Below are 19,303 nucleotides of genomic sequence, written 5' to 3'. Positions count from 1 at the left end.
ATCGAAAGGATAATTAAACTCGGACGGACTGCATTTGGAACAATGTGCACAATGGCAGTGAGGACGCACACCCACTGAATGCAGCTAGTGATACTTATGCAGGTACTAGTAGGATAGGTGTTCTTTCAGAATCAAGTAGAGTCTTTTATTCATAACTTAACCAAAAAAAAAGATTCACACTTGCAGCACAGATGAAGCAATTTGAGAACAAGAGAATGCAGGAAATTGCTTCCGAGTTAATACTCTCATCCAATCCATCACTGGTCCGGAGGGATTAGGTAGGTTATTATGAAAAAGACCTTTAGCAAGCTTCCAATATTAAAAGACTTGAGGGGGATTACATTCTGCAATAAATCAACCACGACAAATTCTGCTTTTTATTGCAATTATGACCTTTACATGTCAATAATAAACAAATGAAAGCACATTTTTAATAAGGCACTATGTAAATTACGATTTAAAAAAATAACAAAGTACAAAATAATTAAAAACAAGGACAATACAGTTTGAACACCGCCAACACAATGCAATAATGAGAAGATTATCAGCTCCTGCAGATCCCCACTACATCATAAATATTCTAGTCCCACATGACATTCACGTACAAAATGAAGCATTTTTAATTGGAACGGAACAAACAGACTTCTGGACGAGTCCGCGCTGGAAGGTTAAATCCTCATGGAACACGATCCAAACACAACATCTGTAGTTATTTGATCAGGCTACAGTGTGGCTTGGAGTCTTCAATTTACCAGGATTGTGTTTAAATTGCTGGAATAGCCACACAACGGACTATATGGACTGCCCTGAGTGTCTACACTCCAGACGATGCAATACAGGTTTTGTTTTAGAGACCACACCCTGGCGAGGATTAAAAAAAAAAAAGAAAAAACCACACACACCCCACCAACAACGCTCTTACAGTACTTACCCCAATCTGGAATAGTAAGTTTATAACATTGCTAATTCATCCTGCCAACTGATCCACCATTCCTCACTGGTAACCTGCAACAGAGAAGGAATACGATAAGCATGTAACCACCTGCAGGACAATACCTCTAAAACCCCAGTGCTTGTTACAGACTTCCTTAAAGCCACAAACACAAGCTTGATAGGTCCCAATTTTTTGTGCAACCAAAAAAAAAAAAAAAACCACACCCCACACACGTTTTGATGTTTGTCAGCGTGCGATTGCATGCCCTTTTGTATGTGCATTTGCACCAATATTAGAATGGTGTGGAAGGCTACACCACTGCTTTGCATATCAGTACTTTGTACAGTATGGCACTTAATACAATGACTGCAAATACTGTATGATTGAAGAACAAAGTCGATTGACCCAGTGACCGAGCACATGTGGCCAACTCCTAACACAGGCACGCTGTGCACACGGAGCACTCTGTTCAAAGAGGGTTCAAACACCAGTCAGTTCAGAGTGGAATACAAATATACAAAAGAACACAGATCCATACTGTCAGCCCTGTGGCTGTAGTTCAGTACTCACAAACTTTTAAACACCCACTGCTTTCAACTTCACTTTTAACCATTTAGTTTATTATTATTATCATTGTTATCATGCATGTTATGTAATTTACTATACAAACTACGTAAATATGTTAGACAATAAACAATGTCCGACACAAGCATTCCCTGCAATAAAGTCCTGCCTTTACTGAATCTACCATAAAACTAATAAGAAACAACCTAATACATCACTGACACGTGGGAACGGTTTGATTTCCAGAGAGAGGGAATGGCAGTTTCTTTTATTTGTGACCAGATCATTTAAAAAAGTACAAAAGCCTAATAAAGAATTTATTAACCATTGAAGATTAATGACCACCAGCACTCTGTGTAGCACTGTTACTTTTCTGTGCAACTCTTCAGAGAAACAAAAGATCCACTTCACCCTTTTTTTTTTTTTTTTTGGACAGTATTTATTTTGACCAAGGGTAAATTATACTATTTACATCAATACGTATTGATTTGTAGGTTTTAAAATAGCCTATAAATAATGGCATGGAAACAAACACACTTATAATTGCAACAAAGACAAATGTAAATGGATTCCGCAAGAGGATGATTAATCTAATGACAATACATCGAGAAATGTGTTGAAACTTCACCTAGCCATTAATCCAACCCATTTAACATGACTAGAGAAAGGAAAAAAAAAAAGCTTGTCAGAAAAGATGTTAAATCACACTACAAATGGAACCTATTGATCTTTTATAAAATGGGTTTATTGATGAAGCAGCTGAAACTTGATAACATTGCATCGATCGTGCACGTTATCGGTTATGTCATTTTTACAGGTTTAATTAACATGCTGTAATAAAACCTAAAAACGGGATGGTGCTTACAAAGACAAACACAGACAGTAAAGACGCCACGTTGGGAACTGAGAGAGAAGCCGGCCCACATCACTGTTTCACTCTTTCTTGGCAGGCACCGCCACTTTAAGATAAGATAAATGCTTTCTGAGTGAAGGGCGGTTGTTTTTCCACAGTGCTGAAAATAGTTTCCACAAAAATGTGTTGCGCCTACTGTAAGCAATGCTCCATTAAGCACTTAAAGTAATGTACAGTAGAAGTTTGTACAGTACTTCTAATATCTAGTATCTAATATCACCGTGGCATAGATGGGGGTACAAAACTTAATGACGAACTACGGCACGCAGAAGAAAAAGTCCAAAACAATACGATCTATACAAATATAGTTGCCAATGGAAGAGTCCTCTGGGCCACAGTATCTATCCAAGGTTGTGTGCTACCTATTGCAACATGAAGTGCTATCGTAGTGAACACATCAAGCACAAGTGCGACTGTGTCAATGACCGTGTCGTGTGCGAAGCCTGCGGGGTCCCTGTGGTTTCACACATGAATGATCAGACATCCAGCAGGTAGGGGCTCACCACGGACTTAAATTCAAGCATCTTAGGAACGCTTAAAATAAAATAAAAAAGCACAAGTAGACAGCTGTGTGACAACATCCTGATTATACTTCATGGAGGTAGGACTGGCAGAAAACAAAAAGCACTGCAGCAGCTAATTGCTACAAGCTAAACTGTGCTTGGAAACGGTGCATAAAAACACGAAGGTGTATAATGAACCATCAGGAAGGCTACAGTATACTGTACCGTATTCAAACACTGCAATATTTCAAAACAAGCCGACATTTATAACTCAATTTAATGAATATGTCTCAATATGATGTAAAACTTTATAGGCTCCATATATTTTCCCTTCAACGAGAAATGGTTCCGAATACAGCCACTTCAAATTGCATTTTGGTGTAAAAACCTATACAGACCTGGCCCTTAGTGCCTTACATCAGTCACACATTGTTCAATACCTACAGTACCTTAATATCTGATAATGTGCTGCTGACTGACTGCTGCAAAATTAGCTTTAAAAAAAAGGAGAAGATTGAAACCCAGTAAAGCATCTCAAAACAAGATTTAAAAAAAAATAGAAGCGCAGAAAGTAATATGAACACACTAAATAATTGTCCTGTATGTTTTAAAACAGCTGAATGTGGTTATTCACTTAAACCGAGACCCTGTGAATGCACTCTGCACTTACTGGTGATGTGGCAAACTTTACAAAATGTGGATTCCACAAGAATGCATGTCTGGATGTGTTCCCTGAATGCCTTCCAGCATTTTAACAGCCCAGCCATTGCAAAACACACCTACGCCAAACACACGCTCCGATTTTCACGACAGGAAACACACAAATACAATTTAAATGCACATATGCCTGTTACAAATCAAGTACTGTACAAGTCAAAACAGCATCAACTGTGGCTTTACTTCAGCAGTAGATTTCAAGTTAGAAATAAAACTGTTGGTTAGCAACATCCAGAAAAACTACAAGCATTAAAGTAAAGGTTATATTTTGGTTAACGAACGAGTTTCAAAACACATGGTTGTATTCTGCATTCTGTGTGCTCCCTCATTACATGTGGGCCTAATCTTCGGTTCCATGCAACATTTACCTGCACAGTTCTCTGGCAGACTCGCTGGTCTTCTGTAAAGATGAATAGGAAAGCATCAGACACTGTAAAGGTCCAGTGAAATGAATGTTAAAGAAATAACTGCATTGAAAAAGCAGCTTGATGTGTGCGGATGCAGCGTCAAAGCCTGCACCTTCTCCAAGTTCTATTTAATGTTAGGTTACACTCCCCTATCTGGAGTTACTTACACTACTGATGGGTTTCTCACAGAAGTTAGCTTACTTACAGAATCCAATGCACTCAGCAGCAGCAGCATCTGAACACTCTTTAAAAAAATAAAGCTTCTTCTACTGCAGTTACTGTGCTGGATAACCAATCCTTTAGGGGGATTTCATGCTTCACAAACCTCAATTTACTCTTTACAATCGGACATCGCTTTTTTAACTCCTGAAGACAGCCCTATGAATCACTGGGGATTGTTTCCTATCTCAAAAGCGGCATCACTGGCTCCAGCTTCCTGGGAACAGTAGATTGTTATCAGCACACGACACCCATTGCAAACACAGGCACAGACCTGCCTGCCCTTTGCAGTTGAGCAATTAGAGGGAATGAGAATTAACCAGCTGCGTTCTGAATACATCCATGTGACCGACAAAGACCCAGCCGATGACAAACTCTGGCATTCAGTCCTAGATAAAATGTGGGGGACTGGAATGTGCAACACCTCCATAAAAGCTGAAGGAACACAAAGCTTGGAGCTTGGTTTCAGGAGATGAGGTTTCAGGGCACTGCATGGCACACCAGGGGAGACTTGGGGTTTGATCAAAGCAAAGCTGTCTCAGGACTAGGTCTCCTGGAACCAGGTTTCAAGCCCCCATTTCTGAAAAAGTGTCTGTGTTCCCTCAGCTTAAGGCATAAGGACACTATCACTCCTTTTGCTCCCTGATATTTTCCTCTGTAGTTATCCAAGTTTGTAATAAACTGTGTATGTGCGTGTGTGTTATGGTCTACTTTTGTTTTATTGTTTAGTTAAATCAGCCAGAATCATGCATTGCAATACCTGCAGCACACAGACAGTATTGTCACAGCGTCTGCACCAAAGACACACACACCCTGTAGAACAGCCTAGTCACGGAATACCGTTTTCTTCATAAGTATTCTTCAAACACACATCTCTGTAGGTTTAGACAGGGAAGCAAACCCACAGGAACGACATGACAAAATACAACGCTGATGTTTTCAGACAGGGAGGTTTTTCTTTAGGTTTTCAATATTTAAGAGAAAAAATGGTCTTAAACATTGTTTTTCTAATCAATTTTATAAACACAATTTTGTATATTAAAAGAAACTCAAGTACAGTAGTACAACCACATGCAACATAATCCAACGTGGCTTTCTCCTAGCAGTCTGAATGATGAAATACTTGAATACACAAATGTGCGAATATTTCCTGATGACTGATACAGTAACCAATATTTATTTATATATATAAATTAATAAACTTCCCAGTACCTGCATAACACCAATCCTCATACAGTAGTGGTATACATGTTGACATTAAAACTCTCCAGTGTTTATTGACAAAGAATTCTCACATCAATATCTAAATCTGCTCTGTAAAATACGTGTTGGTGATTTACAGCACAGTATCTGGAAAAGTGTTCTAACTGAACCTTTTAAAAGTCATGAATGTAAATACAGTATAAAAAGAGAGAGGGAGTCCTAATGTGCTTGCACAGCACCACACAGAAGGCTTTAGTACAAAAAAATAAATAAAAACTTCCTTGAAAATATCTAGAGGCCGTACAGTAAAGTACTTCACTTGGGTCAACACCAGCCCTGGAGCCTGCTGGAGATGAATGCTTCACTCAGTGCTGCCCGATGCCACTTCAGTCCTCCGCACCCCTTTATATAATCTGCTCACTGGAAGCTCAGTTTAATGAACAAAGGCGCCTTTAATAATTCAGATGGTACTTTCAAAAGATACGATGCGGCTGTCAAAAGCTTCCAGCAATATAGTGAGTAAACTCCATCAGCCTCTGTGGCTTTGCATACATTGATCCCCAGTCCTGCTCCCTGAATGCAGATTGTTACCCTGTTTCTCAGCTACTTCACAGGATTACACCCAGGCTGATACGTGTGTGTGTGTGTAATGTGCTACATTTTTACACACTGTCTCAAGGATCTGACATCTCTTCCACAAAATACAAAATCGCTGGCGTTTGTAAATCACACCTAAAATGAAGCTGTATTAGATGCTTTGGGGTTGCTGTAGAATACATGAGCCCACAGAAATGTAAATAAAATAAATCTTGACAATATGCAGCATCCAAGCTAACAGGATAGTTTGCAAAAGGAAGCAAAAAACACAGAATCATAAAAGGCAGGGGTATATCTACATTTGAAAACAACATCAACATCATCATCATCGCGCAACAGGGACTGCTCTGCTGGAGGTTCCCAATTATTCCTGCAATTCCTTCGAGAAAGACAGCTACAGTGACAGCACAGTGTGCCCTTTCTTGTGTCTCACTAGAATCCAAGCTGGTACAATACAGTACGTTTGTGGAGCCCGCTTGGCTTAATGGAAGCTACCCAGCGATTGGGACTTTGCAGACCCTTTACAGACAGACAGCGAGTCAGACAGACATTCAGAGCCTGCATGGCACACAGCTGATAAGAAGTCTGGCTTCTGACAGCCCTGTCTCTCACAAAGCATTCAACATCGGACACGGAAAAGGTGCCCTGTAAAAAACACTCGAGTTAAAACAAAGATTCCTGTTCACTAGAGGTGGTTACGAATCATTTTATATATTCTGGTCTGCTCGGGCACAGCTTGCTGTTGTGTAGTTTTCAATGTTGGATCTCTCAAAAAAGTTATCCATGCAGGTAATAACGAGACGTTAAAATCAAATAAAAATCAATTACAAATTGCCATACCTGCTAATTCCGAGTCAGTCACTCCCTTTTGTTACCGTCCCATTATGAATTCTAAGCCTACGGCAGCACTTTAAAACCATTCAACATGAAAAGGACAAAAAACTACTGCAGAACATTCCAGCCCACTCCATCCCCCACAAGGATCATCTCCAAACCTCTTAATTAGGTCAAGAGAAGGCGGAACAGTTTCCACCGAAATGGAATTTGCTGGAACAGATAAACTTAAAAAAAACCTAGGTTTTTTTTTCTTCTCCAAACCGTTTAAAAGAATTTCAAAACATATCCCTGCCTGTCAGCAACAGTTGTCTCATTTAACAAAACGCGTGGTCAGTCCTTCCTCTTCCTGCAGCCTTCATGCAAATGATGAATTTGTTGCACTGATAACATACTAATGGCAAGCCCAAACAAATGGCCCCCTGTGCATCTCCAGCTTGTGACATGCCCAAGCAATAAGGGTGGCTTTCCTAGTGTACCTGGTGTCATTTTCTTAGCAGGCAGACTGGGCGAGGAGTCTCTTCAGCTAGCAGTATTATTCTCAGGCGTGCTCGAGGAGATCACAACCTACAATAAAAAATAAAATTAAAAAACACGCATGTTGAATAGAAATACCTCTACTGCTTTGCACATTCTTTTTTTTTTTAAATAAACAAATTTATCAAATACATATTTTCACCCTGTAATATACTATTCAAATTCCATTAACAGAACACAAGTTTTTTGTTCTTTTAAATAAGATGAAAGAAGCCAGCCGCATATCAATGCATGTTTGTTCCATTTTTTTTTCTTGGTCTAATGAAAGGCATTGGAAGGTAATGGTGTGAATCTAACAAATGATCCTGCAACCCTTAATGGCTTTAAAACATGCAATTGATTGAAGAATGAGCAGAAACAGCAGGATTTCAGCTTCAGCCCTGAAGGAACTAATATATAATGCACACGATTAGCAGGCGCGGCTGGATTAGTTTGCTTAACATGCATTTCACAAAACAAAAAAAGTTTACACATTATATATATATATATAGACACACACACACACAGTATATCTTTATAAACATTTATCTGCACCAACAATTAATATCAACCTGCATTTTTAAAAGTTGAAGTTTGGGGTTTTACTTGGTCTCCCCATCTCCCCATTAAAAACTCCAGCAGTCTGCTTTCAGGGCTGTGTATTACATCTAATTAGCAACTGTATATCAAGTTCAATGCATTTCATAAATATTCATGTGAATAAAAAAAAAAAGATAAAAAGAAAATTTAATGAAGTCAACGACTGCCAAAAACTATTTCCAGCAAAGCTACTCCAATGTAGTCCCATCAGGAAGATAATTCAATCTCATTACCAGATTGCATCTTAATCACGCAACAAGAAACCCTACCCGGCTTTCAAATTAGTCACACGCCTGCCCCCCACTGGCGACTGCATCATAACCATGCAACGATAAACCCTACCTTTCACATTATTCACCCCACTGGCGACTGCCATCATACAGTACACAGGGGCTTGTAGGGCCACCATGTGCAGACAGGGTGAGCCCAGCCTACCAGGAGTTTCAGATGATCTGAAGACATACTGGACTAGAACACCCTCAGGGACTGCTGCCTCAGCTGCTGCTTTGATATTTGTGGTTGGAACTCTTGATTGAAGCCTGTTCTCCAGAGCCATGGCTTTTAAAAGACTGCTTCTTGCAGTCTTGGATAAAGAAGCCTGTCAAAGACTCTCGGATGTACAGGAAGATGATGACTGGCTGCAGCAAGCACTATGCATTACGTACATCGGGCTTGTTTGCGGAGAACTGGTTACATGTTTCTGAACTGTTGTTTTGGAGTACTTAGGACTGGATAGATTTGGGAGATTTTATTTTTTTGCAGGGACCACAAGTTGGAAACCTCTGCTCCAATACAACTCTGTTGCAAATAGAGTTTCCTTTAAAAAAAAAAAAAACCCACAAAACCACACAGCCTTGGTTCTAGAAGTTAACTTTCATGCCTGGTCTGGGATCCTTAATGCAGCCTGTGTTGCAGGAGATGGCTTGAGTCCCATTATCCAGCTCCTCTACAAACAGAATGAGCTTCAGAGGTTTTACACTGTATATTGGTACTTGTGCTATTCAGGATACCCAGACTGATCAAACACTTTTGAGTCAGTTGTGTATTTGTAGTGCAAGGACAATGCTTTATTGAACCGCCTGCATCTCTGCGGTCAATCCAGTAAAGCGCTTCTTAACAGGAGCCGAGCACCACGATCCTGATCAATCTTAAACACAAGTCACCACTCCACGCCGGTGTCAGTGTACTGTATGCCTCCCTTATCCGCCTGTGCTTTGTCACAAAGCAGACAGACATTCTTTTCAATGTGCTTACATTCCACTCAATATAGTTCTAGCTCTAGAACAGCAAGCTCCCCCACAGCCTACAGTACAGCTTTATCTTCAACCTTTTTTGTGTTTGTTGGAAAGAAGGAAAACACCACAAAAATAAACCTGCCCAATCTTTTGCCTTGCGGGTTTCTTCAGGAGGGTAATGGGTAAACACATGAAGGACTTTGTAACACATTTAAAAAAAATAAAAAAACACAACACAAGCAATTCAAAAGAAATACTGTGAGGCTGTAAAAGTTAAAAATTGCACAAAATGCCAACTTCTGGGTGTCTCTCCGCCTCTCTCTAAAGGAAGAGTGCATTTCACTCTGCTGCCCTCAAAATTAGAAAGTTATTTTCAGCATCAGTTTAGCAAAGTCACTTTAGCCTGAAGAAAGACATCATAAAATCTAACCACGTTGCCTTGCAATTTCCCCAGGAGTCACTTGTGAAAGCATTATCCACTTTTTTACTTGGCCTGATCTCAGGGGAAGGGGAAAAAAAAACCACACACAACACAAGGCTCCTGTTACTGGAAATATGCATTATTTTACTGCTGCACTATAGATCCCAAATCCCCACAGCCAAAAGATACAGGTTACCTAGACTATGCTTTCCTGCATCCCATGTAATCAATACAAACGGTGCAGAAGAAAACTTGTGCCATTCCATTTTTGAATATGGGTTACAACAGTGGCTAAGGCTAGCGCTACAGTAACTACAGTGCTAGCTGAAAGAGGGCATGTGGTTATGAACTGTATAGTGGAGCGTTGTGTGAGATAAGCTTGTATGCAGGACTATTTTAGAAAGGAGTTGGAGAAGAAAAGAATAAAGTGAACATTTAGGAAATCCAATTCCAAGGCTTGTGTGGTCTTTATCAGTGTTGCTAGCACAACCCACCATGCTGTCAGCTCTATATCTATCTATCTATTTCTGAATCGTCTGCATTGTCCAGTAAGTGCATACTCAGTGAATCGTGTACATTCAGGTATAAGCCCATGCACCTGCTGCGCTGGCACTGTCACTGTAAGCAGCTGTGTTTTGAATATTGCCCTGTTAACAGCAATCATTTTGCTTGCAGTACTGTACATATTAGCAAGCTAGCCAGGGCACAGTACAGAGCCATTTACCAGCTAACTCAGTAGCATCTTGGCATGTGTTTTAGTAATTAGTCAAGATTAAAGAAATCTTATGCAGCTTAATCAAAACTGGATATTGCAGCTTTATGCAAAGTATCTTCAGTACTTTAGCACAGAATATATCTGGCAATTGCATTTTGCAGCAGTTAAGGACTTCATCGAGGAAGTACCTACTTCACAGAATGGAAGATAAATTGATTATTATTGAGCCATCGCTCCTCTGCATATTCATGCGTTACAAATAGAACTGGAATGGTAGAACAATAAAACATTCCGACTTCCGAGAAAACAATTACTGGCATCAACCCAGGTACGAGTCTTGAATTGGGGAGGAACGTTTCTCAGTGAATAACAGGTTGGGCATTTTACTCAACTGTTTTCTCTTGTTTCAAAACTATTTGTAACCTTACAGAATGTTTCCAAACACTTAAACAAACAAACAAACAAACAAACAAACAAACGTCTGCAAGTAAAGCAAGAGATTTTTTTTTTGGAATAAGGCCCAGTGTATAAAAATCAAAAGGAGGACAGCTTAAAATAACCACACAAGAAAAGACCAAAACACCAATAAAAGGATACTGACAGACAACAAATATTCAAGCTCTCTACTGGTAGATATTTTTTGCGATGTAAGACTGGAAATAAGTGTTTCTTGCAGTGCTGTTGTAAATATTTAAAATGCTGTCACGTGGGTCAGAAATCAGACAGAAACTGAAATGAAGTTCTAGGACACAGTATTCGTTCCTTTAATACTTTGTTTCCAAAAGCCGCAGGAATGGGAAACCTAATTACAGCATCTCCAAAGTCAGTAGGCAAAGCACTTCTTCCTGTACCAAGGAAACAGCAGTCCTACCAAGTAAACATGTGTGCTGCTTCCCAAACCTAATTTACAGTAAAAACACACATTACGTTAAATCTAGCAGATCAACACAAAAACGGATTCAAGAAACCAATGATCATTTTTACTGACGATCGTGTGACTGAACGTTTCAAAATGCATGCATATAAAAAAATAATGATGTTCCCCTCCTCCATACAAATAAAATTTAAAAAATGACCAGCGATAGTATTGTGTGGTAGATCATTTTCCATTACATTTCTTGCTTTTGGCCAGAGCAGCCTACAGTTAGAAACAGCGAGTAACAAGCAGTAGACTGCACACCTCTGCAGCCCTGCCCGGGGCTCAGCTAGGGACAGAATATCCAGGCTGTGCTTCAAAACCAGCATGAAGTGACTTGTCCATGTTCAGCATACTGATGCTATCACCCCCCTAACTAGATACAGTAGCTTTTTATAAAACACTGCTACGGTACACTGGGTACAATGATAACAGTTGGTAATGGATGTCCTGGTGCCACAGCAGTGTGTATATTTAATGATATTCTAGGAGGTACAGTTCTGAACAGACTGAAGATAACGTGATTCAGTCATTATTTCACTATACAGCAATACAAACAAGCCAGTCTCTGAACTGGATGACTTATGATGATTGCTATGTAAACATTACTGAAAGCAAAGATGGGACAATAGCAAAAAAAAGACGACGACATGAAAAAGGACATTCACATGCAGTCAAAATCTAGCACAGGTTTTATGACCTTCGAGCACTTCGTTCTTGAAATCTATAACAGTATTTGCATTCCCCATTACTTAGAGGCTTGTGGAAGAAAACTTAAATATTATACTTCTGTACTGTATATAAAAAGACAGAAAGTTCTGTTCTATTAAAAGCTGCACTAGCTACTGTAAAATGAAATGGAACTAATGAGAACACTGCTGAACAGTCCCATCTGACTTCCATGTTTCACTTGAGCAACTTGATTAAACTCTGTAGCAACAGCTGTTCCTGATAACTGGATAGAGATTTATAACAAAATCACAGCAACATAACTGTGCGTAATGCCATGTCACAGGGCCCACGTCTGCTTACAACTACCAGCGTCATAAATCCTGCTGATACACTACACTGATATAACACTGGATTTCAAAACTACTAAAAGAGTACGATACACAAACAAAGAACATTCCTGTCAAACGCTATTCTCTACTACCTCCTTTTCAGAACTGCCTCACATTGTTCTGTGTGTTTACTGTAGCCAACAAACAGTAGCATCCAGGAGTTCATCTTGACTCAACCTTACCAACTGAACCAGTCCCATCAGCTCTCGTTCTCCACATTAACTGTTAATACACACTGTCACGCAGCCCGACAAGAGATTCCTTTTCTCTACAGCCGCCTGAGCTCCTGAGAGATCCGAGTTACCTCCGCAGCGTGTGCACTTACTGTCTCCGTCAAACCAGGATCAATGATCGAGTCGAGCCTGGGAGTGCTCTGAAGTACACATATAGAAACCCTTGCAAACGCCAACACAAGACCACAGGAATAAAGAAAGTAATAACAGGATTAAATTGCTCTTTTAATGAAAATATGTAGCCATCTCGTTTTAATGAGACCCGACAATGATTGAAATCAGGCCATACCTTAAGGCCTGGTAGATTACTGTAGGATGCTAAAATACGTTGTGTATCTGCATGAATTTAGACTTTAAATAATTGCAGTGTTTCAGTGGTTCTAAGCCCCTGTAAACATGCTCATCCTTGGTTAACCAGCTTCTAATAAAAAACAGTTTGGTTCAAAACATCTATAGCCTAGATTCTCAAAAAGACGACAGAAGCACGCTGTATTAAGCAAGCTATCAACATAACCTGTGGTACAATCCGGCTGCCAAGTTTCACTGATGTACTACACTTTTTTTCCTCCTGGCTTACCGGTTTACTGGTCAAATTACTTTTGAACTGCCCTTGCTACAGGATTTATTTTTGGAAGGAAGATAAAAGCAGGTGAATACAATACTTTAAAAAGGGACTCCAGTTTTAACAGATGAATGTACTGTAGTAAGGGCTTTACTTTGCACAACTTGCTCGTTATCGAATGACGAGAGTTTTCTCACTGGTTTTGCATACACATTAGAGTGCTGGATGTTTCAAATTCAAAAGCTGCGCCCCCGCTGTCACTGAATCTCCTGGTAACATCACATGAGGCTGTGCTCCAAATAGCTGAGCTCCTGTCACCTTGCAGGTTTCACATCACATGTGGATGAACAGAGATCAAACACGATCTGCCAATCGACAGAATAGAGATTTTTAAATTCCTCAAACCCCCATACTGTAAAGTGGATTCCAGAAGTTCTTGCAATAGCAGGCTTTAGAGGTTTCTTTATAGGATTACTTTTTCCACCAAAGCTCTCTCTTCTGTGAAGCTGCACTGCTTTTACAAAAAGCCAAGTCAGTAGACTGAGGGCACTGAAATGAGTTTGCAAAACACAGCTGCACAAAAGGATCTTTTGTAAGTTTTTACAGTACAGCCAAAAATTGATATGGAACTGGCAGTGCTCCTCATAAAGGACTAGACAAAGGATAAACATTCGTACTGCCAATTACCTAGAACGTGAATTCAACCTTACTTAACCTCCGTTAGGACGGCTTCCCTTTCATGATCCTGTAATTGTTCTTTTCAGATCTTATGTACTGCAACAGCTAATCTCACACATTAGTGATGTTGCGTATCCCATCGCTTCAGTTGTAGAGCCCATATTTAATGATCTAAAATGGCTACACATCTAAATACTGTACTGCACCACCAGAGACCACCCCTTAACTCTGTGTTAATCCTGTTGCGTCTCCCTGCCTTGGAAATACTAGTCAATATCAGAATCATGAAGCAGCTGAAGACCTCCACATACCCAATGGGTGTTCTCTTGGTTTCCATGGAAACTTAAATGCTCATAATTTACTGTAGCATTATCAGATAAAAGGAAACGGTGGGTGGTATAGAAATTCCGAAATTGGAATTCACCAGCAGCACATCTTATTATTTATTTAAGTGAATAACAAGAAAAACAGGATAATGCAATCTCTCTGTTAGCCTGCTTTAAAAGCAAGGTTAATAGTAAAATGTATTATTACTCAATTTGATTGTTATTTAATAACGCTTACTTTTAGGGGAATCTGGTATTGCAGGTATTATTTCTCATTAAAGTCCTTCGCGTGCATGTACAGTCGTGTTAGCTTTAAATGAACAGAGGGGGAAAGTAGGTCAAGAGCTTTCTAATGTTTACCTGATCTCTCCTTTTTCCTATTGTTATTAGCACTGTCAGTGGAGTAGCAGTTTACAAAAAAACATTGTAAAAATGTTCCAATATGTTTCTACTTTTTAACCCCCTGGGATTTCAAATCAAAATATAGTACTTGTCTTTCCGGCACAGTGGATTCTATATAACCTAGTTTAGAGCAAGCAAGGTGCAGCATTAGAATTCACCGGTTAGGTTCCGAGGGAAGAACTTTAGGCAATTCTCTCTTCTCAATCTCACAGGAATGATGCATTTAAAGAATCTGATCAATTTTATTGTGTGCTGCTTTTGTTACTCCTGCAAAGTAGATGGGTAAAATCCACCAACCTGCAACAAGACTCAGTTGCAATGTAATATTTTCCTGCAAATGTTTGCCCAAGAGAGTGTACAGGCTGTCAAACCAACATTTAGGATTCAGTTTTAATTTTCATCTTTAAAAAATAAAAAATAAAGGAAAAATCCAGCAAGATCTTGTATTTTATTCCTTCCTAGCCATTGAAATGTCCCAGTTTCCATCTTCAATTTTGAACTGTAAGGGAGTTGGGTGTCTACGTACAGGAGAAATGCAGACAAATATATATAATATAAAATGTGCAGGGTGTTGAAGGATAACAAAAACTACTGAACCAGATAGAATGAATAAGAAAACAGAACCTGTGTGTCAGTGCATGTGTGTGTGTGAGTGTGTGTGTCATTTACAACAAACCATATGCCTACAGACCGGCAAGTACACACAAACAACTTTCCCCAATGATGGTAATCTTTTAAGAGATCAAACAGACTACAGTATCTTGTCTTTTTTAGGAGGCAGGGTCAAATCATTCTCCTGCACCCCACCCCAATCTTGCCTTAAAATATACAGTAACCCAAGCTTAAGAGAATCAAAAGCAGAGTTGGCCCTCTGAATGTGAGGATTTGAGATCAATGTGCTGCGCCAGCCTCACTCACGCTGGATTCCCAGATCTCAGTGAAAGGCAATGAGGGTCTTTTCCCTTCAGAGAGGAGCATGCAGCAGCTACAGGACACTGGGAAGAGCAGGAGAAGGACAATTCCTCAAGATCATTCCCAACACAAACACATACTGCTGACTGCAGATCAGGTGGGAAAAAATGATCTGGGATCTTAATCCCCTACTTATTTGATTAGCTAGTGACGACTGACGAGACTATCTTAGGCAGTGGTTGATTACGAATGGGGTTGGATGGCAAATACCTACCTATGTAGCATTTAAATCTCCATATTGTAATCATCTTTGTAGACCCCCAGCCTAAACTGCTAGATTCGGAGTGAGACACGAGTCATTTGCGACGAAAGTCTGCAGGGATACCCAAAATACAGACAACCCGATTACTGTAGTATAAACAAACTACTTTATGGTGTACAGATGGCTAAACCTCCGCTTAACATTCAAATCATAACGACACGCAACAAGTCAAATGATTTACATGCCGGGCAGGGATCAGCTTGCAGGCTAGGATTTCCCTGGGTGTTGTTGCACACACACCGATAACAAACAACGGAACGACAGAAGAAGAAAAATAACTAAATCAAACGCAATGCATTCTATGCTAGGCAAACTGCACTCTGTTTTTGTATACATACACGCATTATTTATCACGAGGGAGATACAAAACCGTGCCACCGAGAATAGGTCGAAATGTTTCTTAAGAAGCTTTGTTTTTTTCTGCAATGCATCGTTGTTGTTTGGATTACATGTATTACCTGTATAACTACAGGTGTCCAGTCCAAGGTATGCTTCTGTAAACAACGCTATACTACTTTTACCAGCATATCCTTAAAAAGACGTGGCTTACTCTTTCAAATCGCAGTAATAACTATTATTAAACCCTGCATGTAAATGCCACGCAGGGTCTATCTGTATCTTAATTCTGAATGAAAACGTGCCACGTTTGGTTTGTACAGCACCAGAAGCATTTCTCAGTAGAAATAAAGTATCACAATCGTGCATTCCTATACGCGTATTTGTATTACATTCCTATCAATGTACTACTACCGAGAATGCAACTGTACAGTACAGAACTGAACGGAAGACATAAACGATTCGGCATTTACAGAACTCCGCCAGAAACCCACCTTGTGTGCAGAGACACAGAAAGGTGTCTTGCAGGAAGTCGCAGGGTTGATGATAAAACAGTGAAGTCTCCGCAGGCCTTGTGCTCGGTGCTTGCTTCCCCTCTCTGTAGCTTCTCTGTAGTCCTCTAAACCAGACTGCAGCTGCAACCAGATCTCCACAGAAACAACACGTTACAGTACAAGCCCACGACTCCAGCTTGCACTTTACCACCGCGATACAAAGCGAGAAACCCCGAAGCGAGGAGGAGGGGCTAAAAGAGAAAAAGAGACAAGGCAGTCCAATCACAGAGAGATGGTGAAGCAGTGGGGACCAATCACAGCGCAGAGATTACAATTTGTATACCGACTGGATGACTGCCCATGACAGACACAGGAACGAACAAAAAAAGGCCAATCACGAAGCGGTACGGGTGGCTGGGAGTAACGCTGTGAAACTACGAAAGAATGAAATGTAGAAAAAGGGACAGATAAGGATGGGCGAGTGCAGCCTTAAATACTTGGTAGATTTGTTGAAAAAGTTGAAGCTAAGATACATTTTAAAGTGTGCGCGTCGTACATTCGATTTTACGCGCAAGCTTCTGATATTCTTTAAGCCAACTCAGCATTTGAAAACAGTGTAGTAACATTTGGGAACGAAAGTATTTGCATTGCCAAATTAAACACAACTATGGCAAAATGTTGGAAATGTTTCTATTCAGGATCTGCAGTAGTAGTGCTATATTTTTTTTACCAGCATAGTATTGATGCAGTGCTGTTATATTTTACACTGGAGTAGATCGTTTCTAGCATTCCTTCATAGTAAGGAGACATGAGCATGTGGAAATACAAAGGGTTTGGCACTTGCTTGACTGAGGTAAGGGTCTTGTTTATAATTCTGTAGCCACCACACCGCTACAGTAGCATGAAAAATGTCTCTAGGCATGGGTGACCAGTCCCTCCCATGCTGCAGTCTTCTTAGCCCGCTAGTGCTGAATCCGACTGGTGATCACAACAAAATTGCAAAACTGGTCTAATGATGAGAAGCATTAGCGAGATTGCAATCAGTCACACAAGCCGCCAGGTTGACCGTTTCCTGGGTCACACCTCCATGAATCACCGCTGCCTTTCCAGTTCATCATTGTGCTGTGAATGAACACCATGCTGTGGGTTTTCAATTATTAATATTCACTACAAATCTATATTGCAATCATGTGCACATTTCAGGCAGGAAACTGTAGGGGAAGCATTCATCAAAGAGAGCAGGGAAGCCAGTGATTGCGGTGCTGCACAGGGCATAGAATTCCTAACGCCTGTCTTAGACGCTCTTTATATTTGTGTTAGGGCTGGAGCCACTGCTGGTACCTTGTCTAAGCCAGCCTCACAAACAAGTCTTACACCAGGGGGTAAGTTGCTATGTGGGGACTGCATGTCTCACAGGCTGAAAGCTGCAGGGCACTGATCACACCTGGGGTGTCTGGATGCTGCATTTCAGCTTCAAACTGCCACCTGTGGCTGATGAGTGTATTTTTATTTTTAATCCGAGAGCCAGTTTGAGATGTTACAAAAGTAAAAGTAACAATAATACTGTACCATCCGTATTAATGTCATCCCCTACCTGTTTAATACCCTAGAGTGTGATCTCTATTGCTGTGTCCTGCTCAGGTCATTATTAATTAGGTTCACTAACTAATGTCCTTCCGTAAGGGAATGCTGACAAAGTGGCCTGTCGTGAATGATACCTTTGTGTGAAACAGAACATGATGTCTGGGATGCTGGAGCTCTGAATGAGGGGGTTGCCCTGGAGGATTTAAGTATGGACTGACAAATCTCTGCTGTAAAGGTAGATTTGTACGGCAGACAGATGGAATCAGCATGGACTTCAACAAAGAAGATGATAATATAGCCTCTTAAGGAATGCTTATTAGACCTGATCATGTAGAAGAAAAAAAAACACTAAAAAATCCTTGTGTGCCACACTATAAGGGATGTTTATGTAGGCAAAGTCCTGCCGAGTAAAAAGAGGTTTGGGATTGCTTTCTTTTTTTATTTCACAGTCTTTGAAAATAGACAGTATTTTAGGTGTGGCACACTGAGTGTATTTTTCTACACGCATTGCGCCAAAATAACATTGAAAGACGAATCTGGTTGTTTTCTTAACCTATTCTGCATGCCTGGTTTTAAAATCATCTGCAGCTCTAGCTTCGTCCGTTCGTGTTGAAACTGTTATAAAGAAAATAGCTATCAATAAATGACGGTTCTCTGCAAGCAGTTCTGAATTGAAAGACAGACTCTCGCTAAATTATATTTATTTTTCATTAAATCTGTTGGAGGCCCTAAGGGACATGGAGTGTGTCTCTGTTGCTTCAGACACGTTTTAATAAAAGCAATTTGGGAAAAATATGACAATCTCATATAGTGACACAATGACAAGTGCACTGCACCCTCCCCATTAAAGCCTTAAGGGCTATTCATTGAATACATTACTATGAGGTGTCACAAAGAATAGCATCAGCATCAGGGAAATGTGCCACAAAACATCACACCATTGAAGGTGCAGCCTTTCCTTCTCTTAAACAAATGTTCCCCTGCAAACTGGATTCTTTCTTTATCTTTGTACCGCTTTTCAGTGACACTACAAAAAAGAGACTGGAGTTCCTCAAGTGTGCGTTCCTGCTACCGGTGTTTGTCGGAATGCTCTGTAATC

The 19,303-nt window shown here is 40.2% G+C and overlaps 1 protein-coding gene across 3 annotated transcripts in view; it reads right to left on the bottom strand.

Moving 5' to 3' along the window:
- LOC117429202 (D-glucuronyl C5-epimerase-like) overlaps positions 1–16,856 on the bottom strand; it is a 28,461-nt gene extending 11,605 nt beyond the window's left edge. The window contains exons 1-3 of one of the 3 annotated variants that reach the window (XM_034048465.3): positions 16,621–16,856; positions 7,371–7,458; positions 932–1,005 (exon numbers count right to left, since the gene is read on the bottom strand). The gene's annotated coding sequence lies outside the window, so the exon portion shown is untranslated. The remainder of the gene's footprint in view (positions 1–931; positions 1,006–7,370; positions 7,459–16,620) is intronic. The other 2 variants (XM_034048466.3, XM_058999075.1) reach the window with 2 other exon arrangements.
- Between the last annotated feature and the right edge of the window lie 2,447 nt (positions 16,857–19,303).

This window comes from Acipenser ruthenus, chromosome 24, assembly GCF_902713425.1.
Source record: "Acipenser ruthenus chromosome 24, fAciRut3.2 maternal haplotype, whole genome shotgun sequence".
In the NCBI taxonomy this organism is placed as follows: domain Eukaryota; kingdom Metazoa; phylum Chordata; class Actinopteri; order Acipenseriformes; family Acipenseridae; genus Acipenser; species Acipenser ruthenus.
Note: the sequence above shows the minus strand (reverse complement) of the source record. Positions and strands in the feature narration are given on the sequence as shown.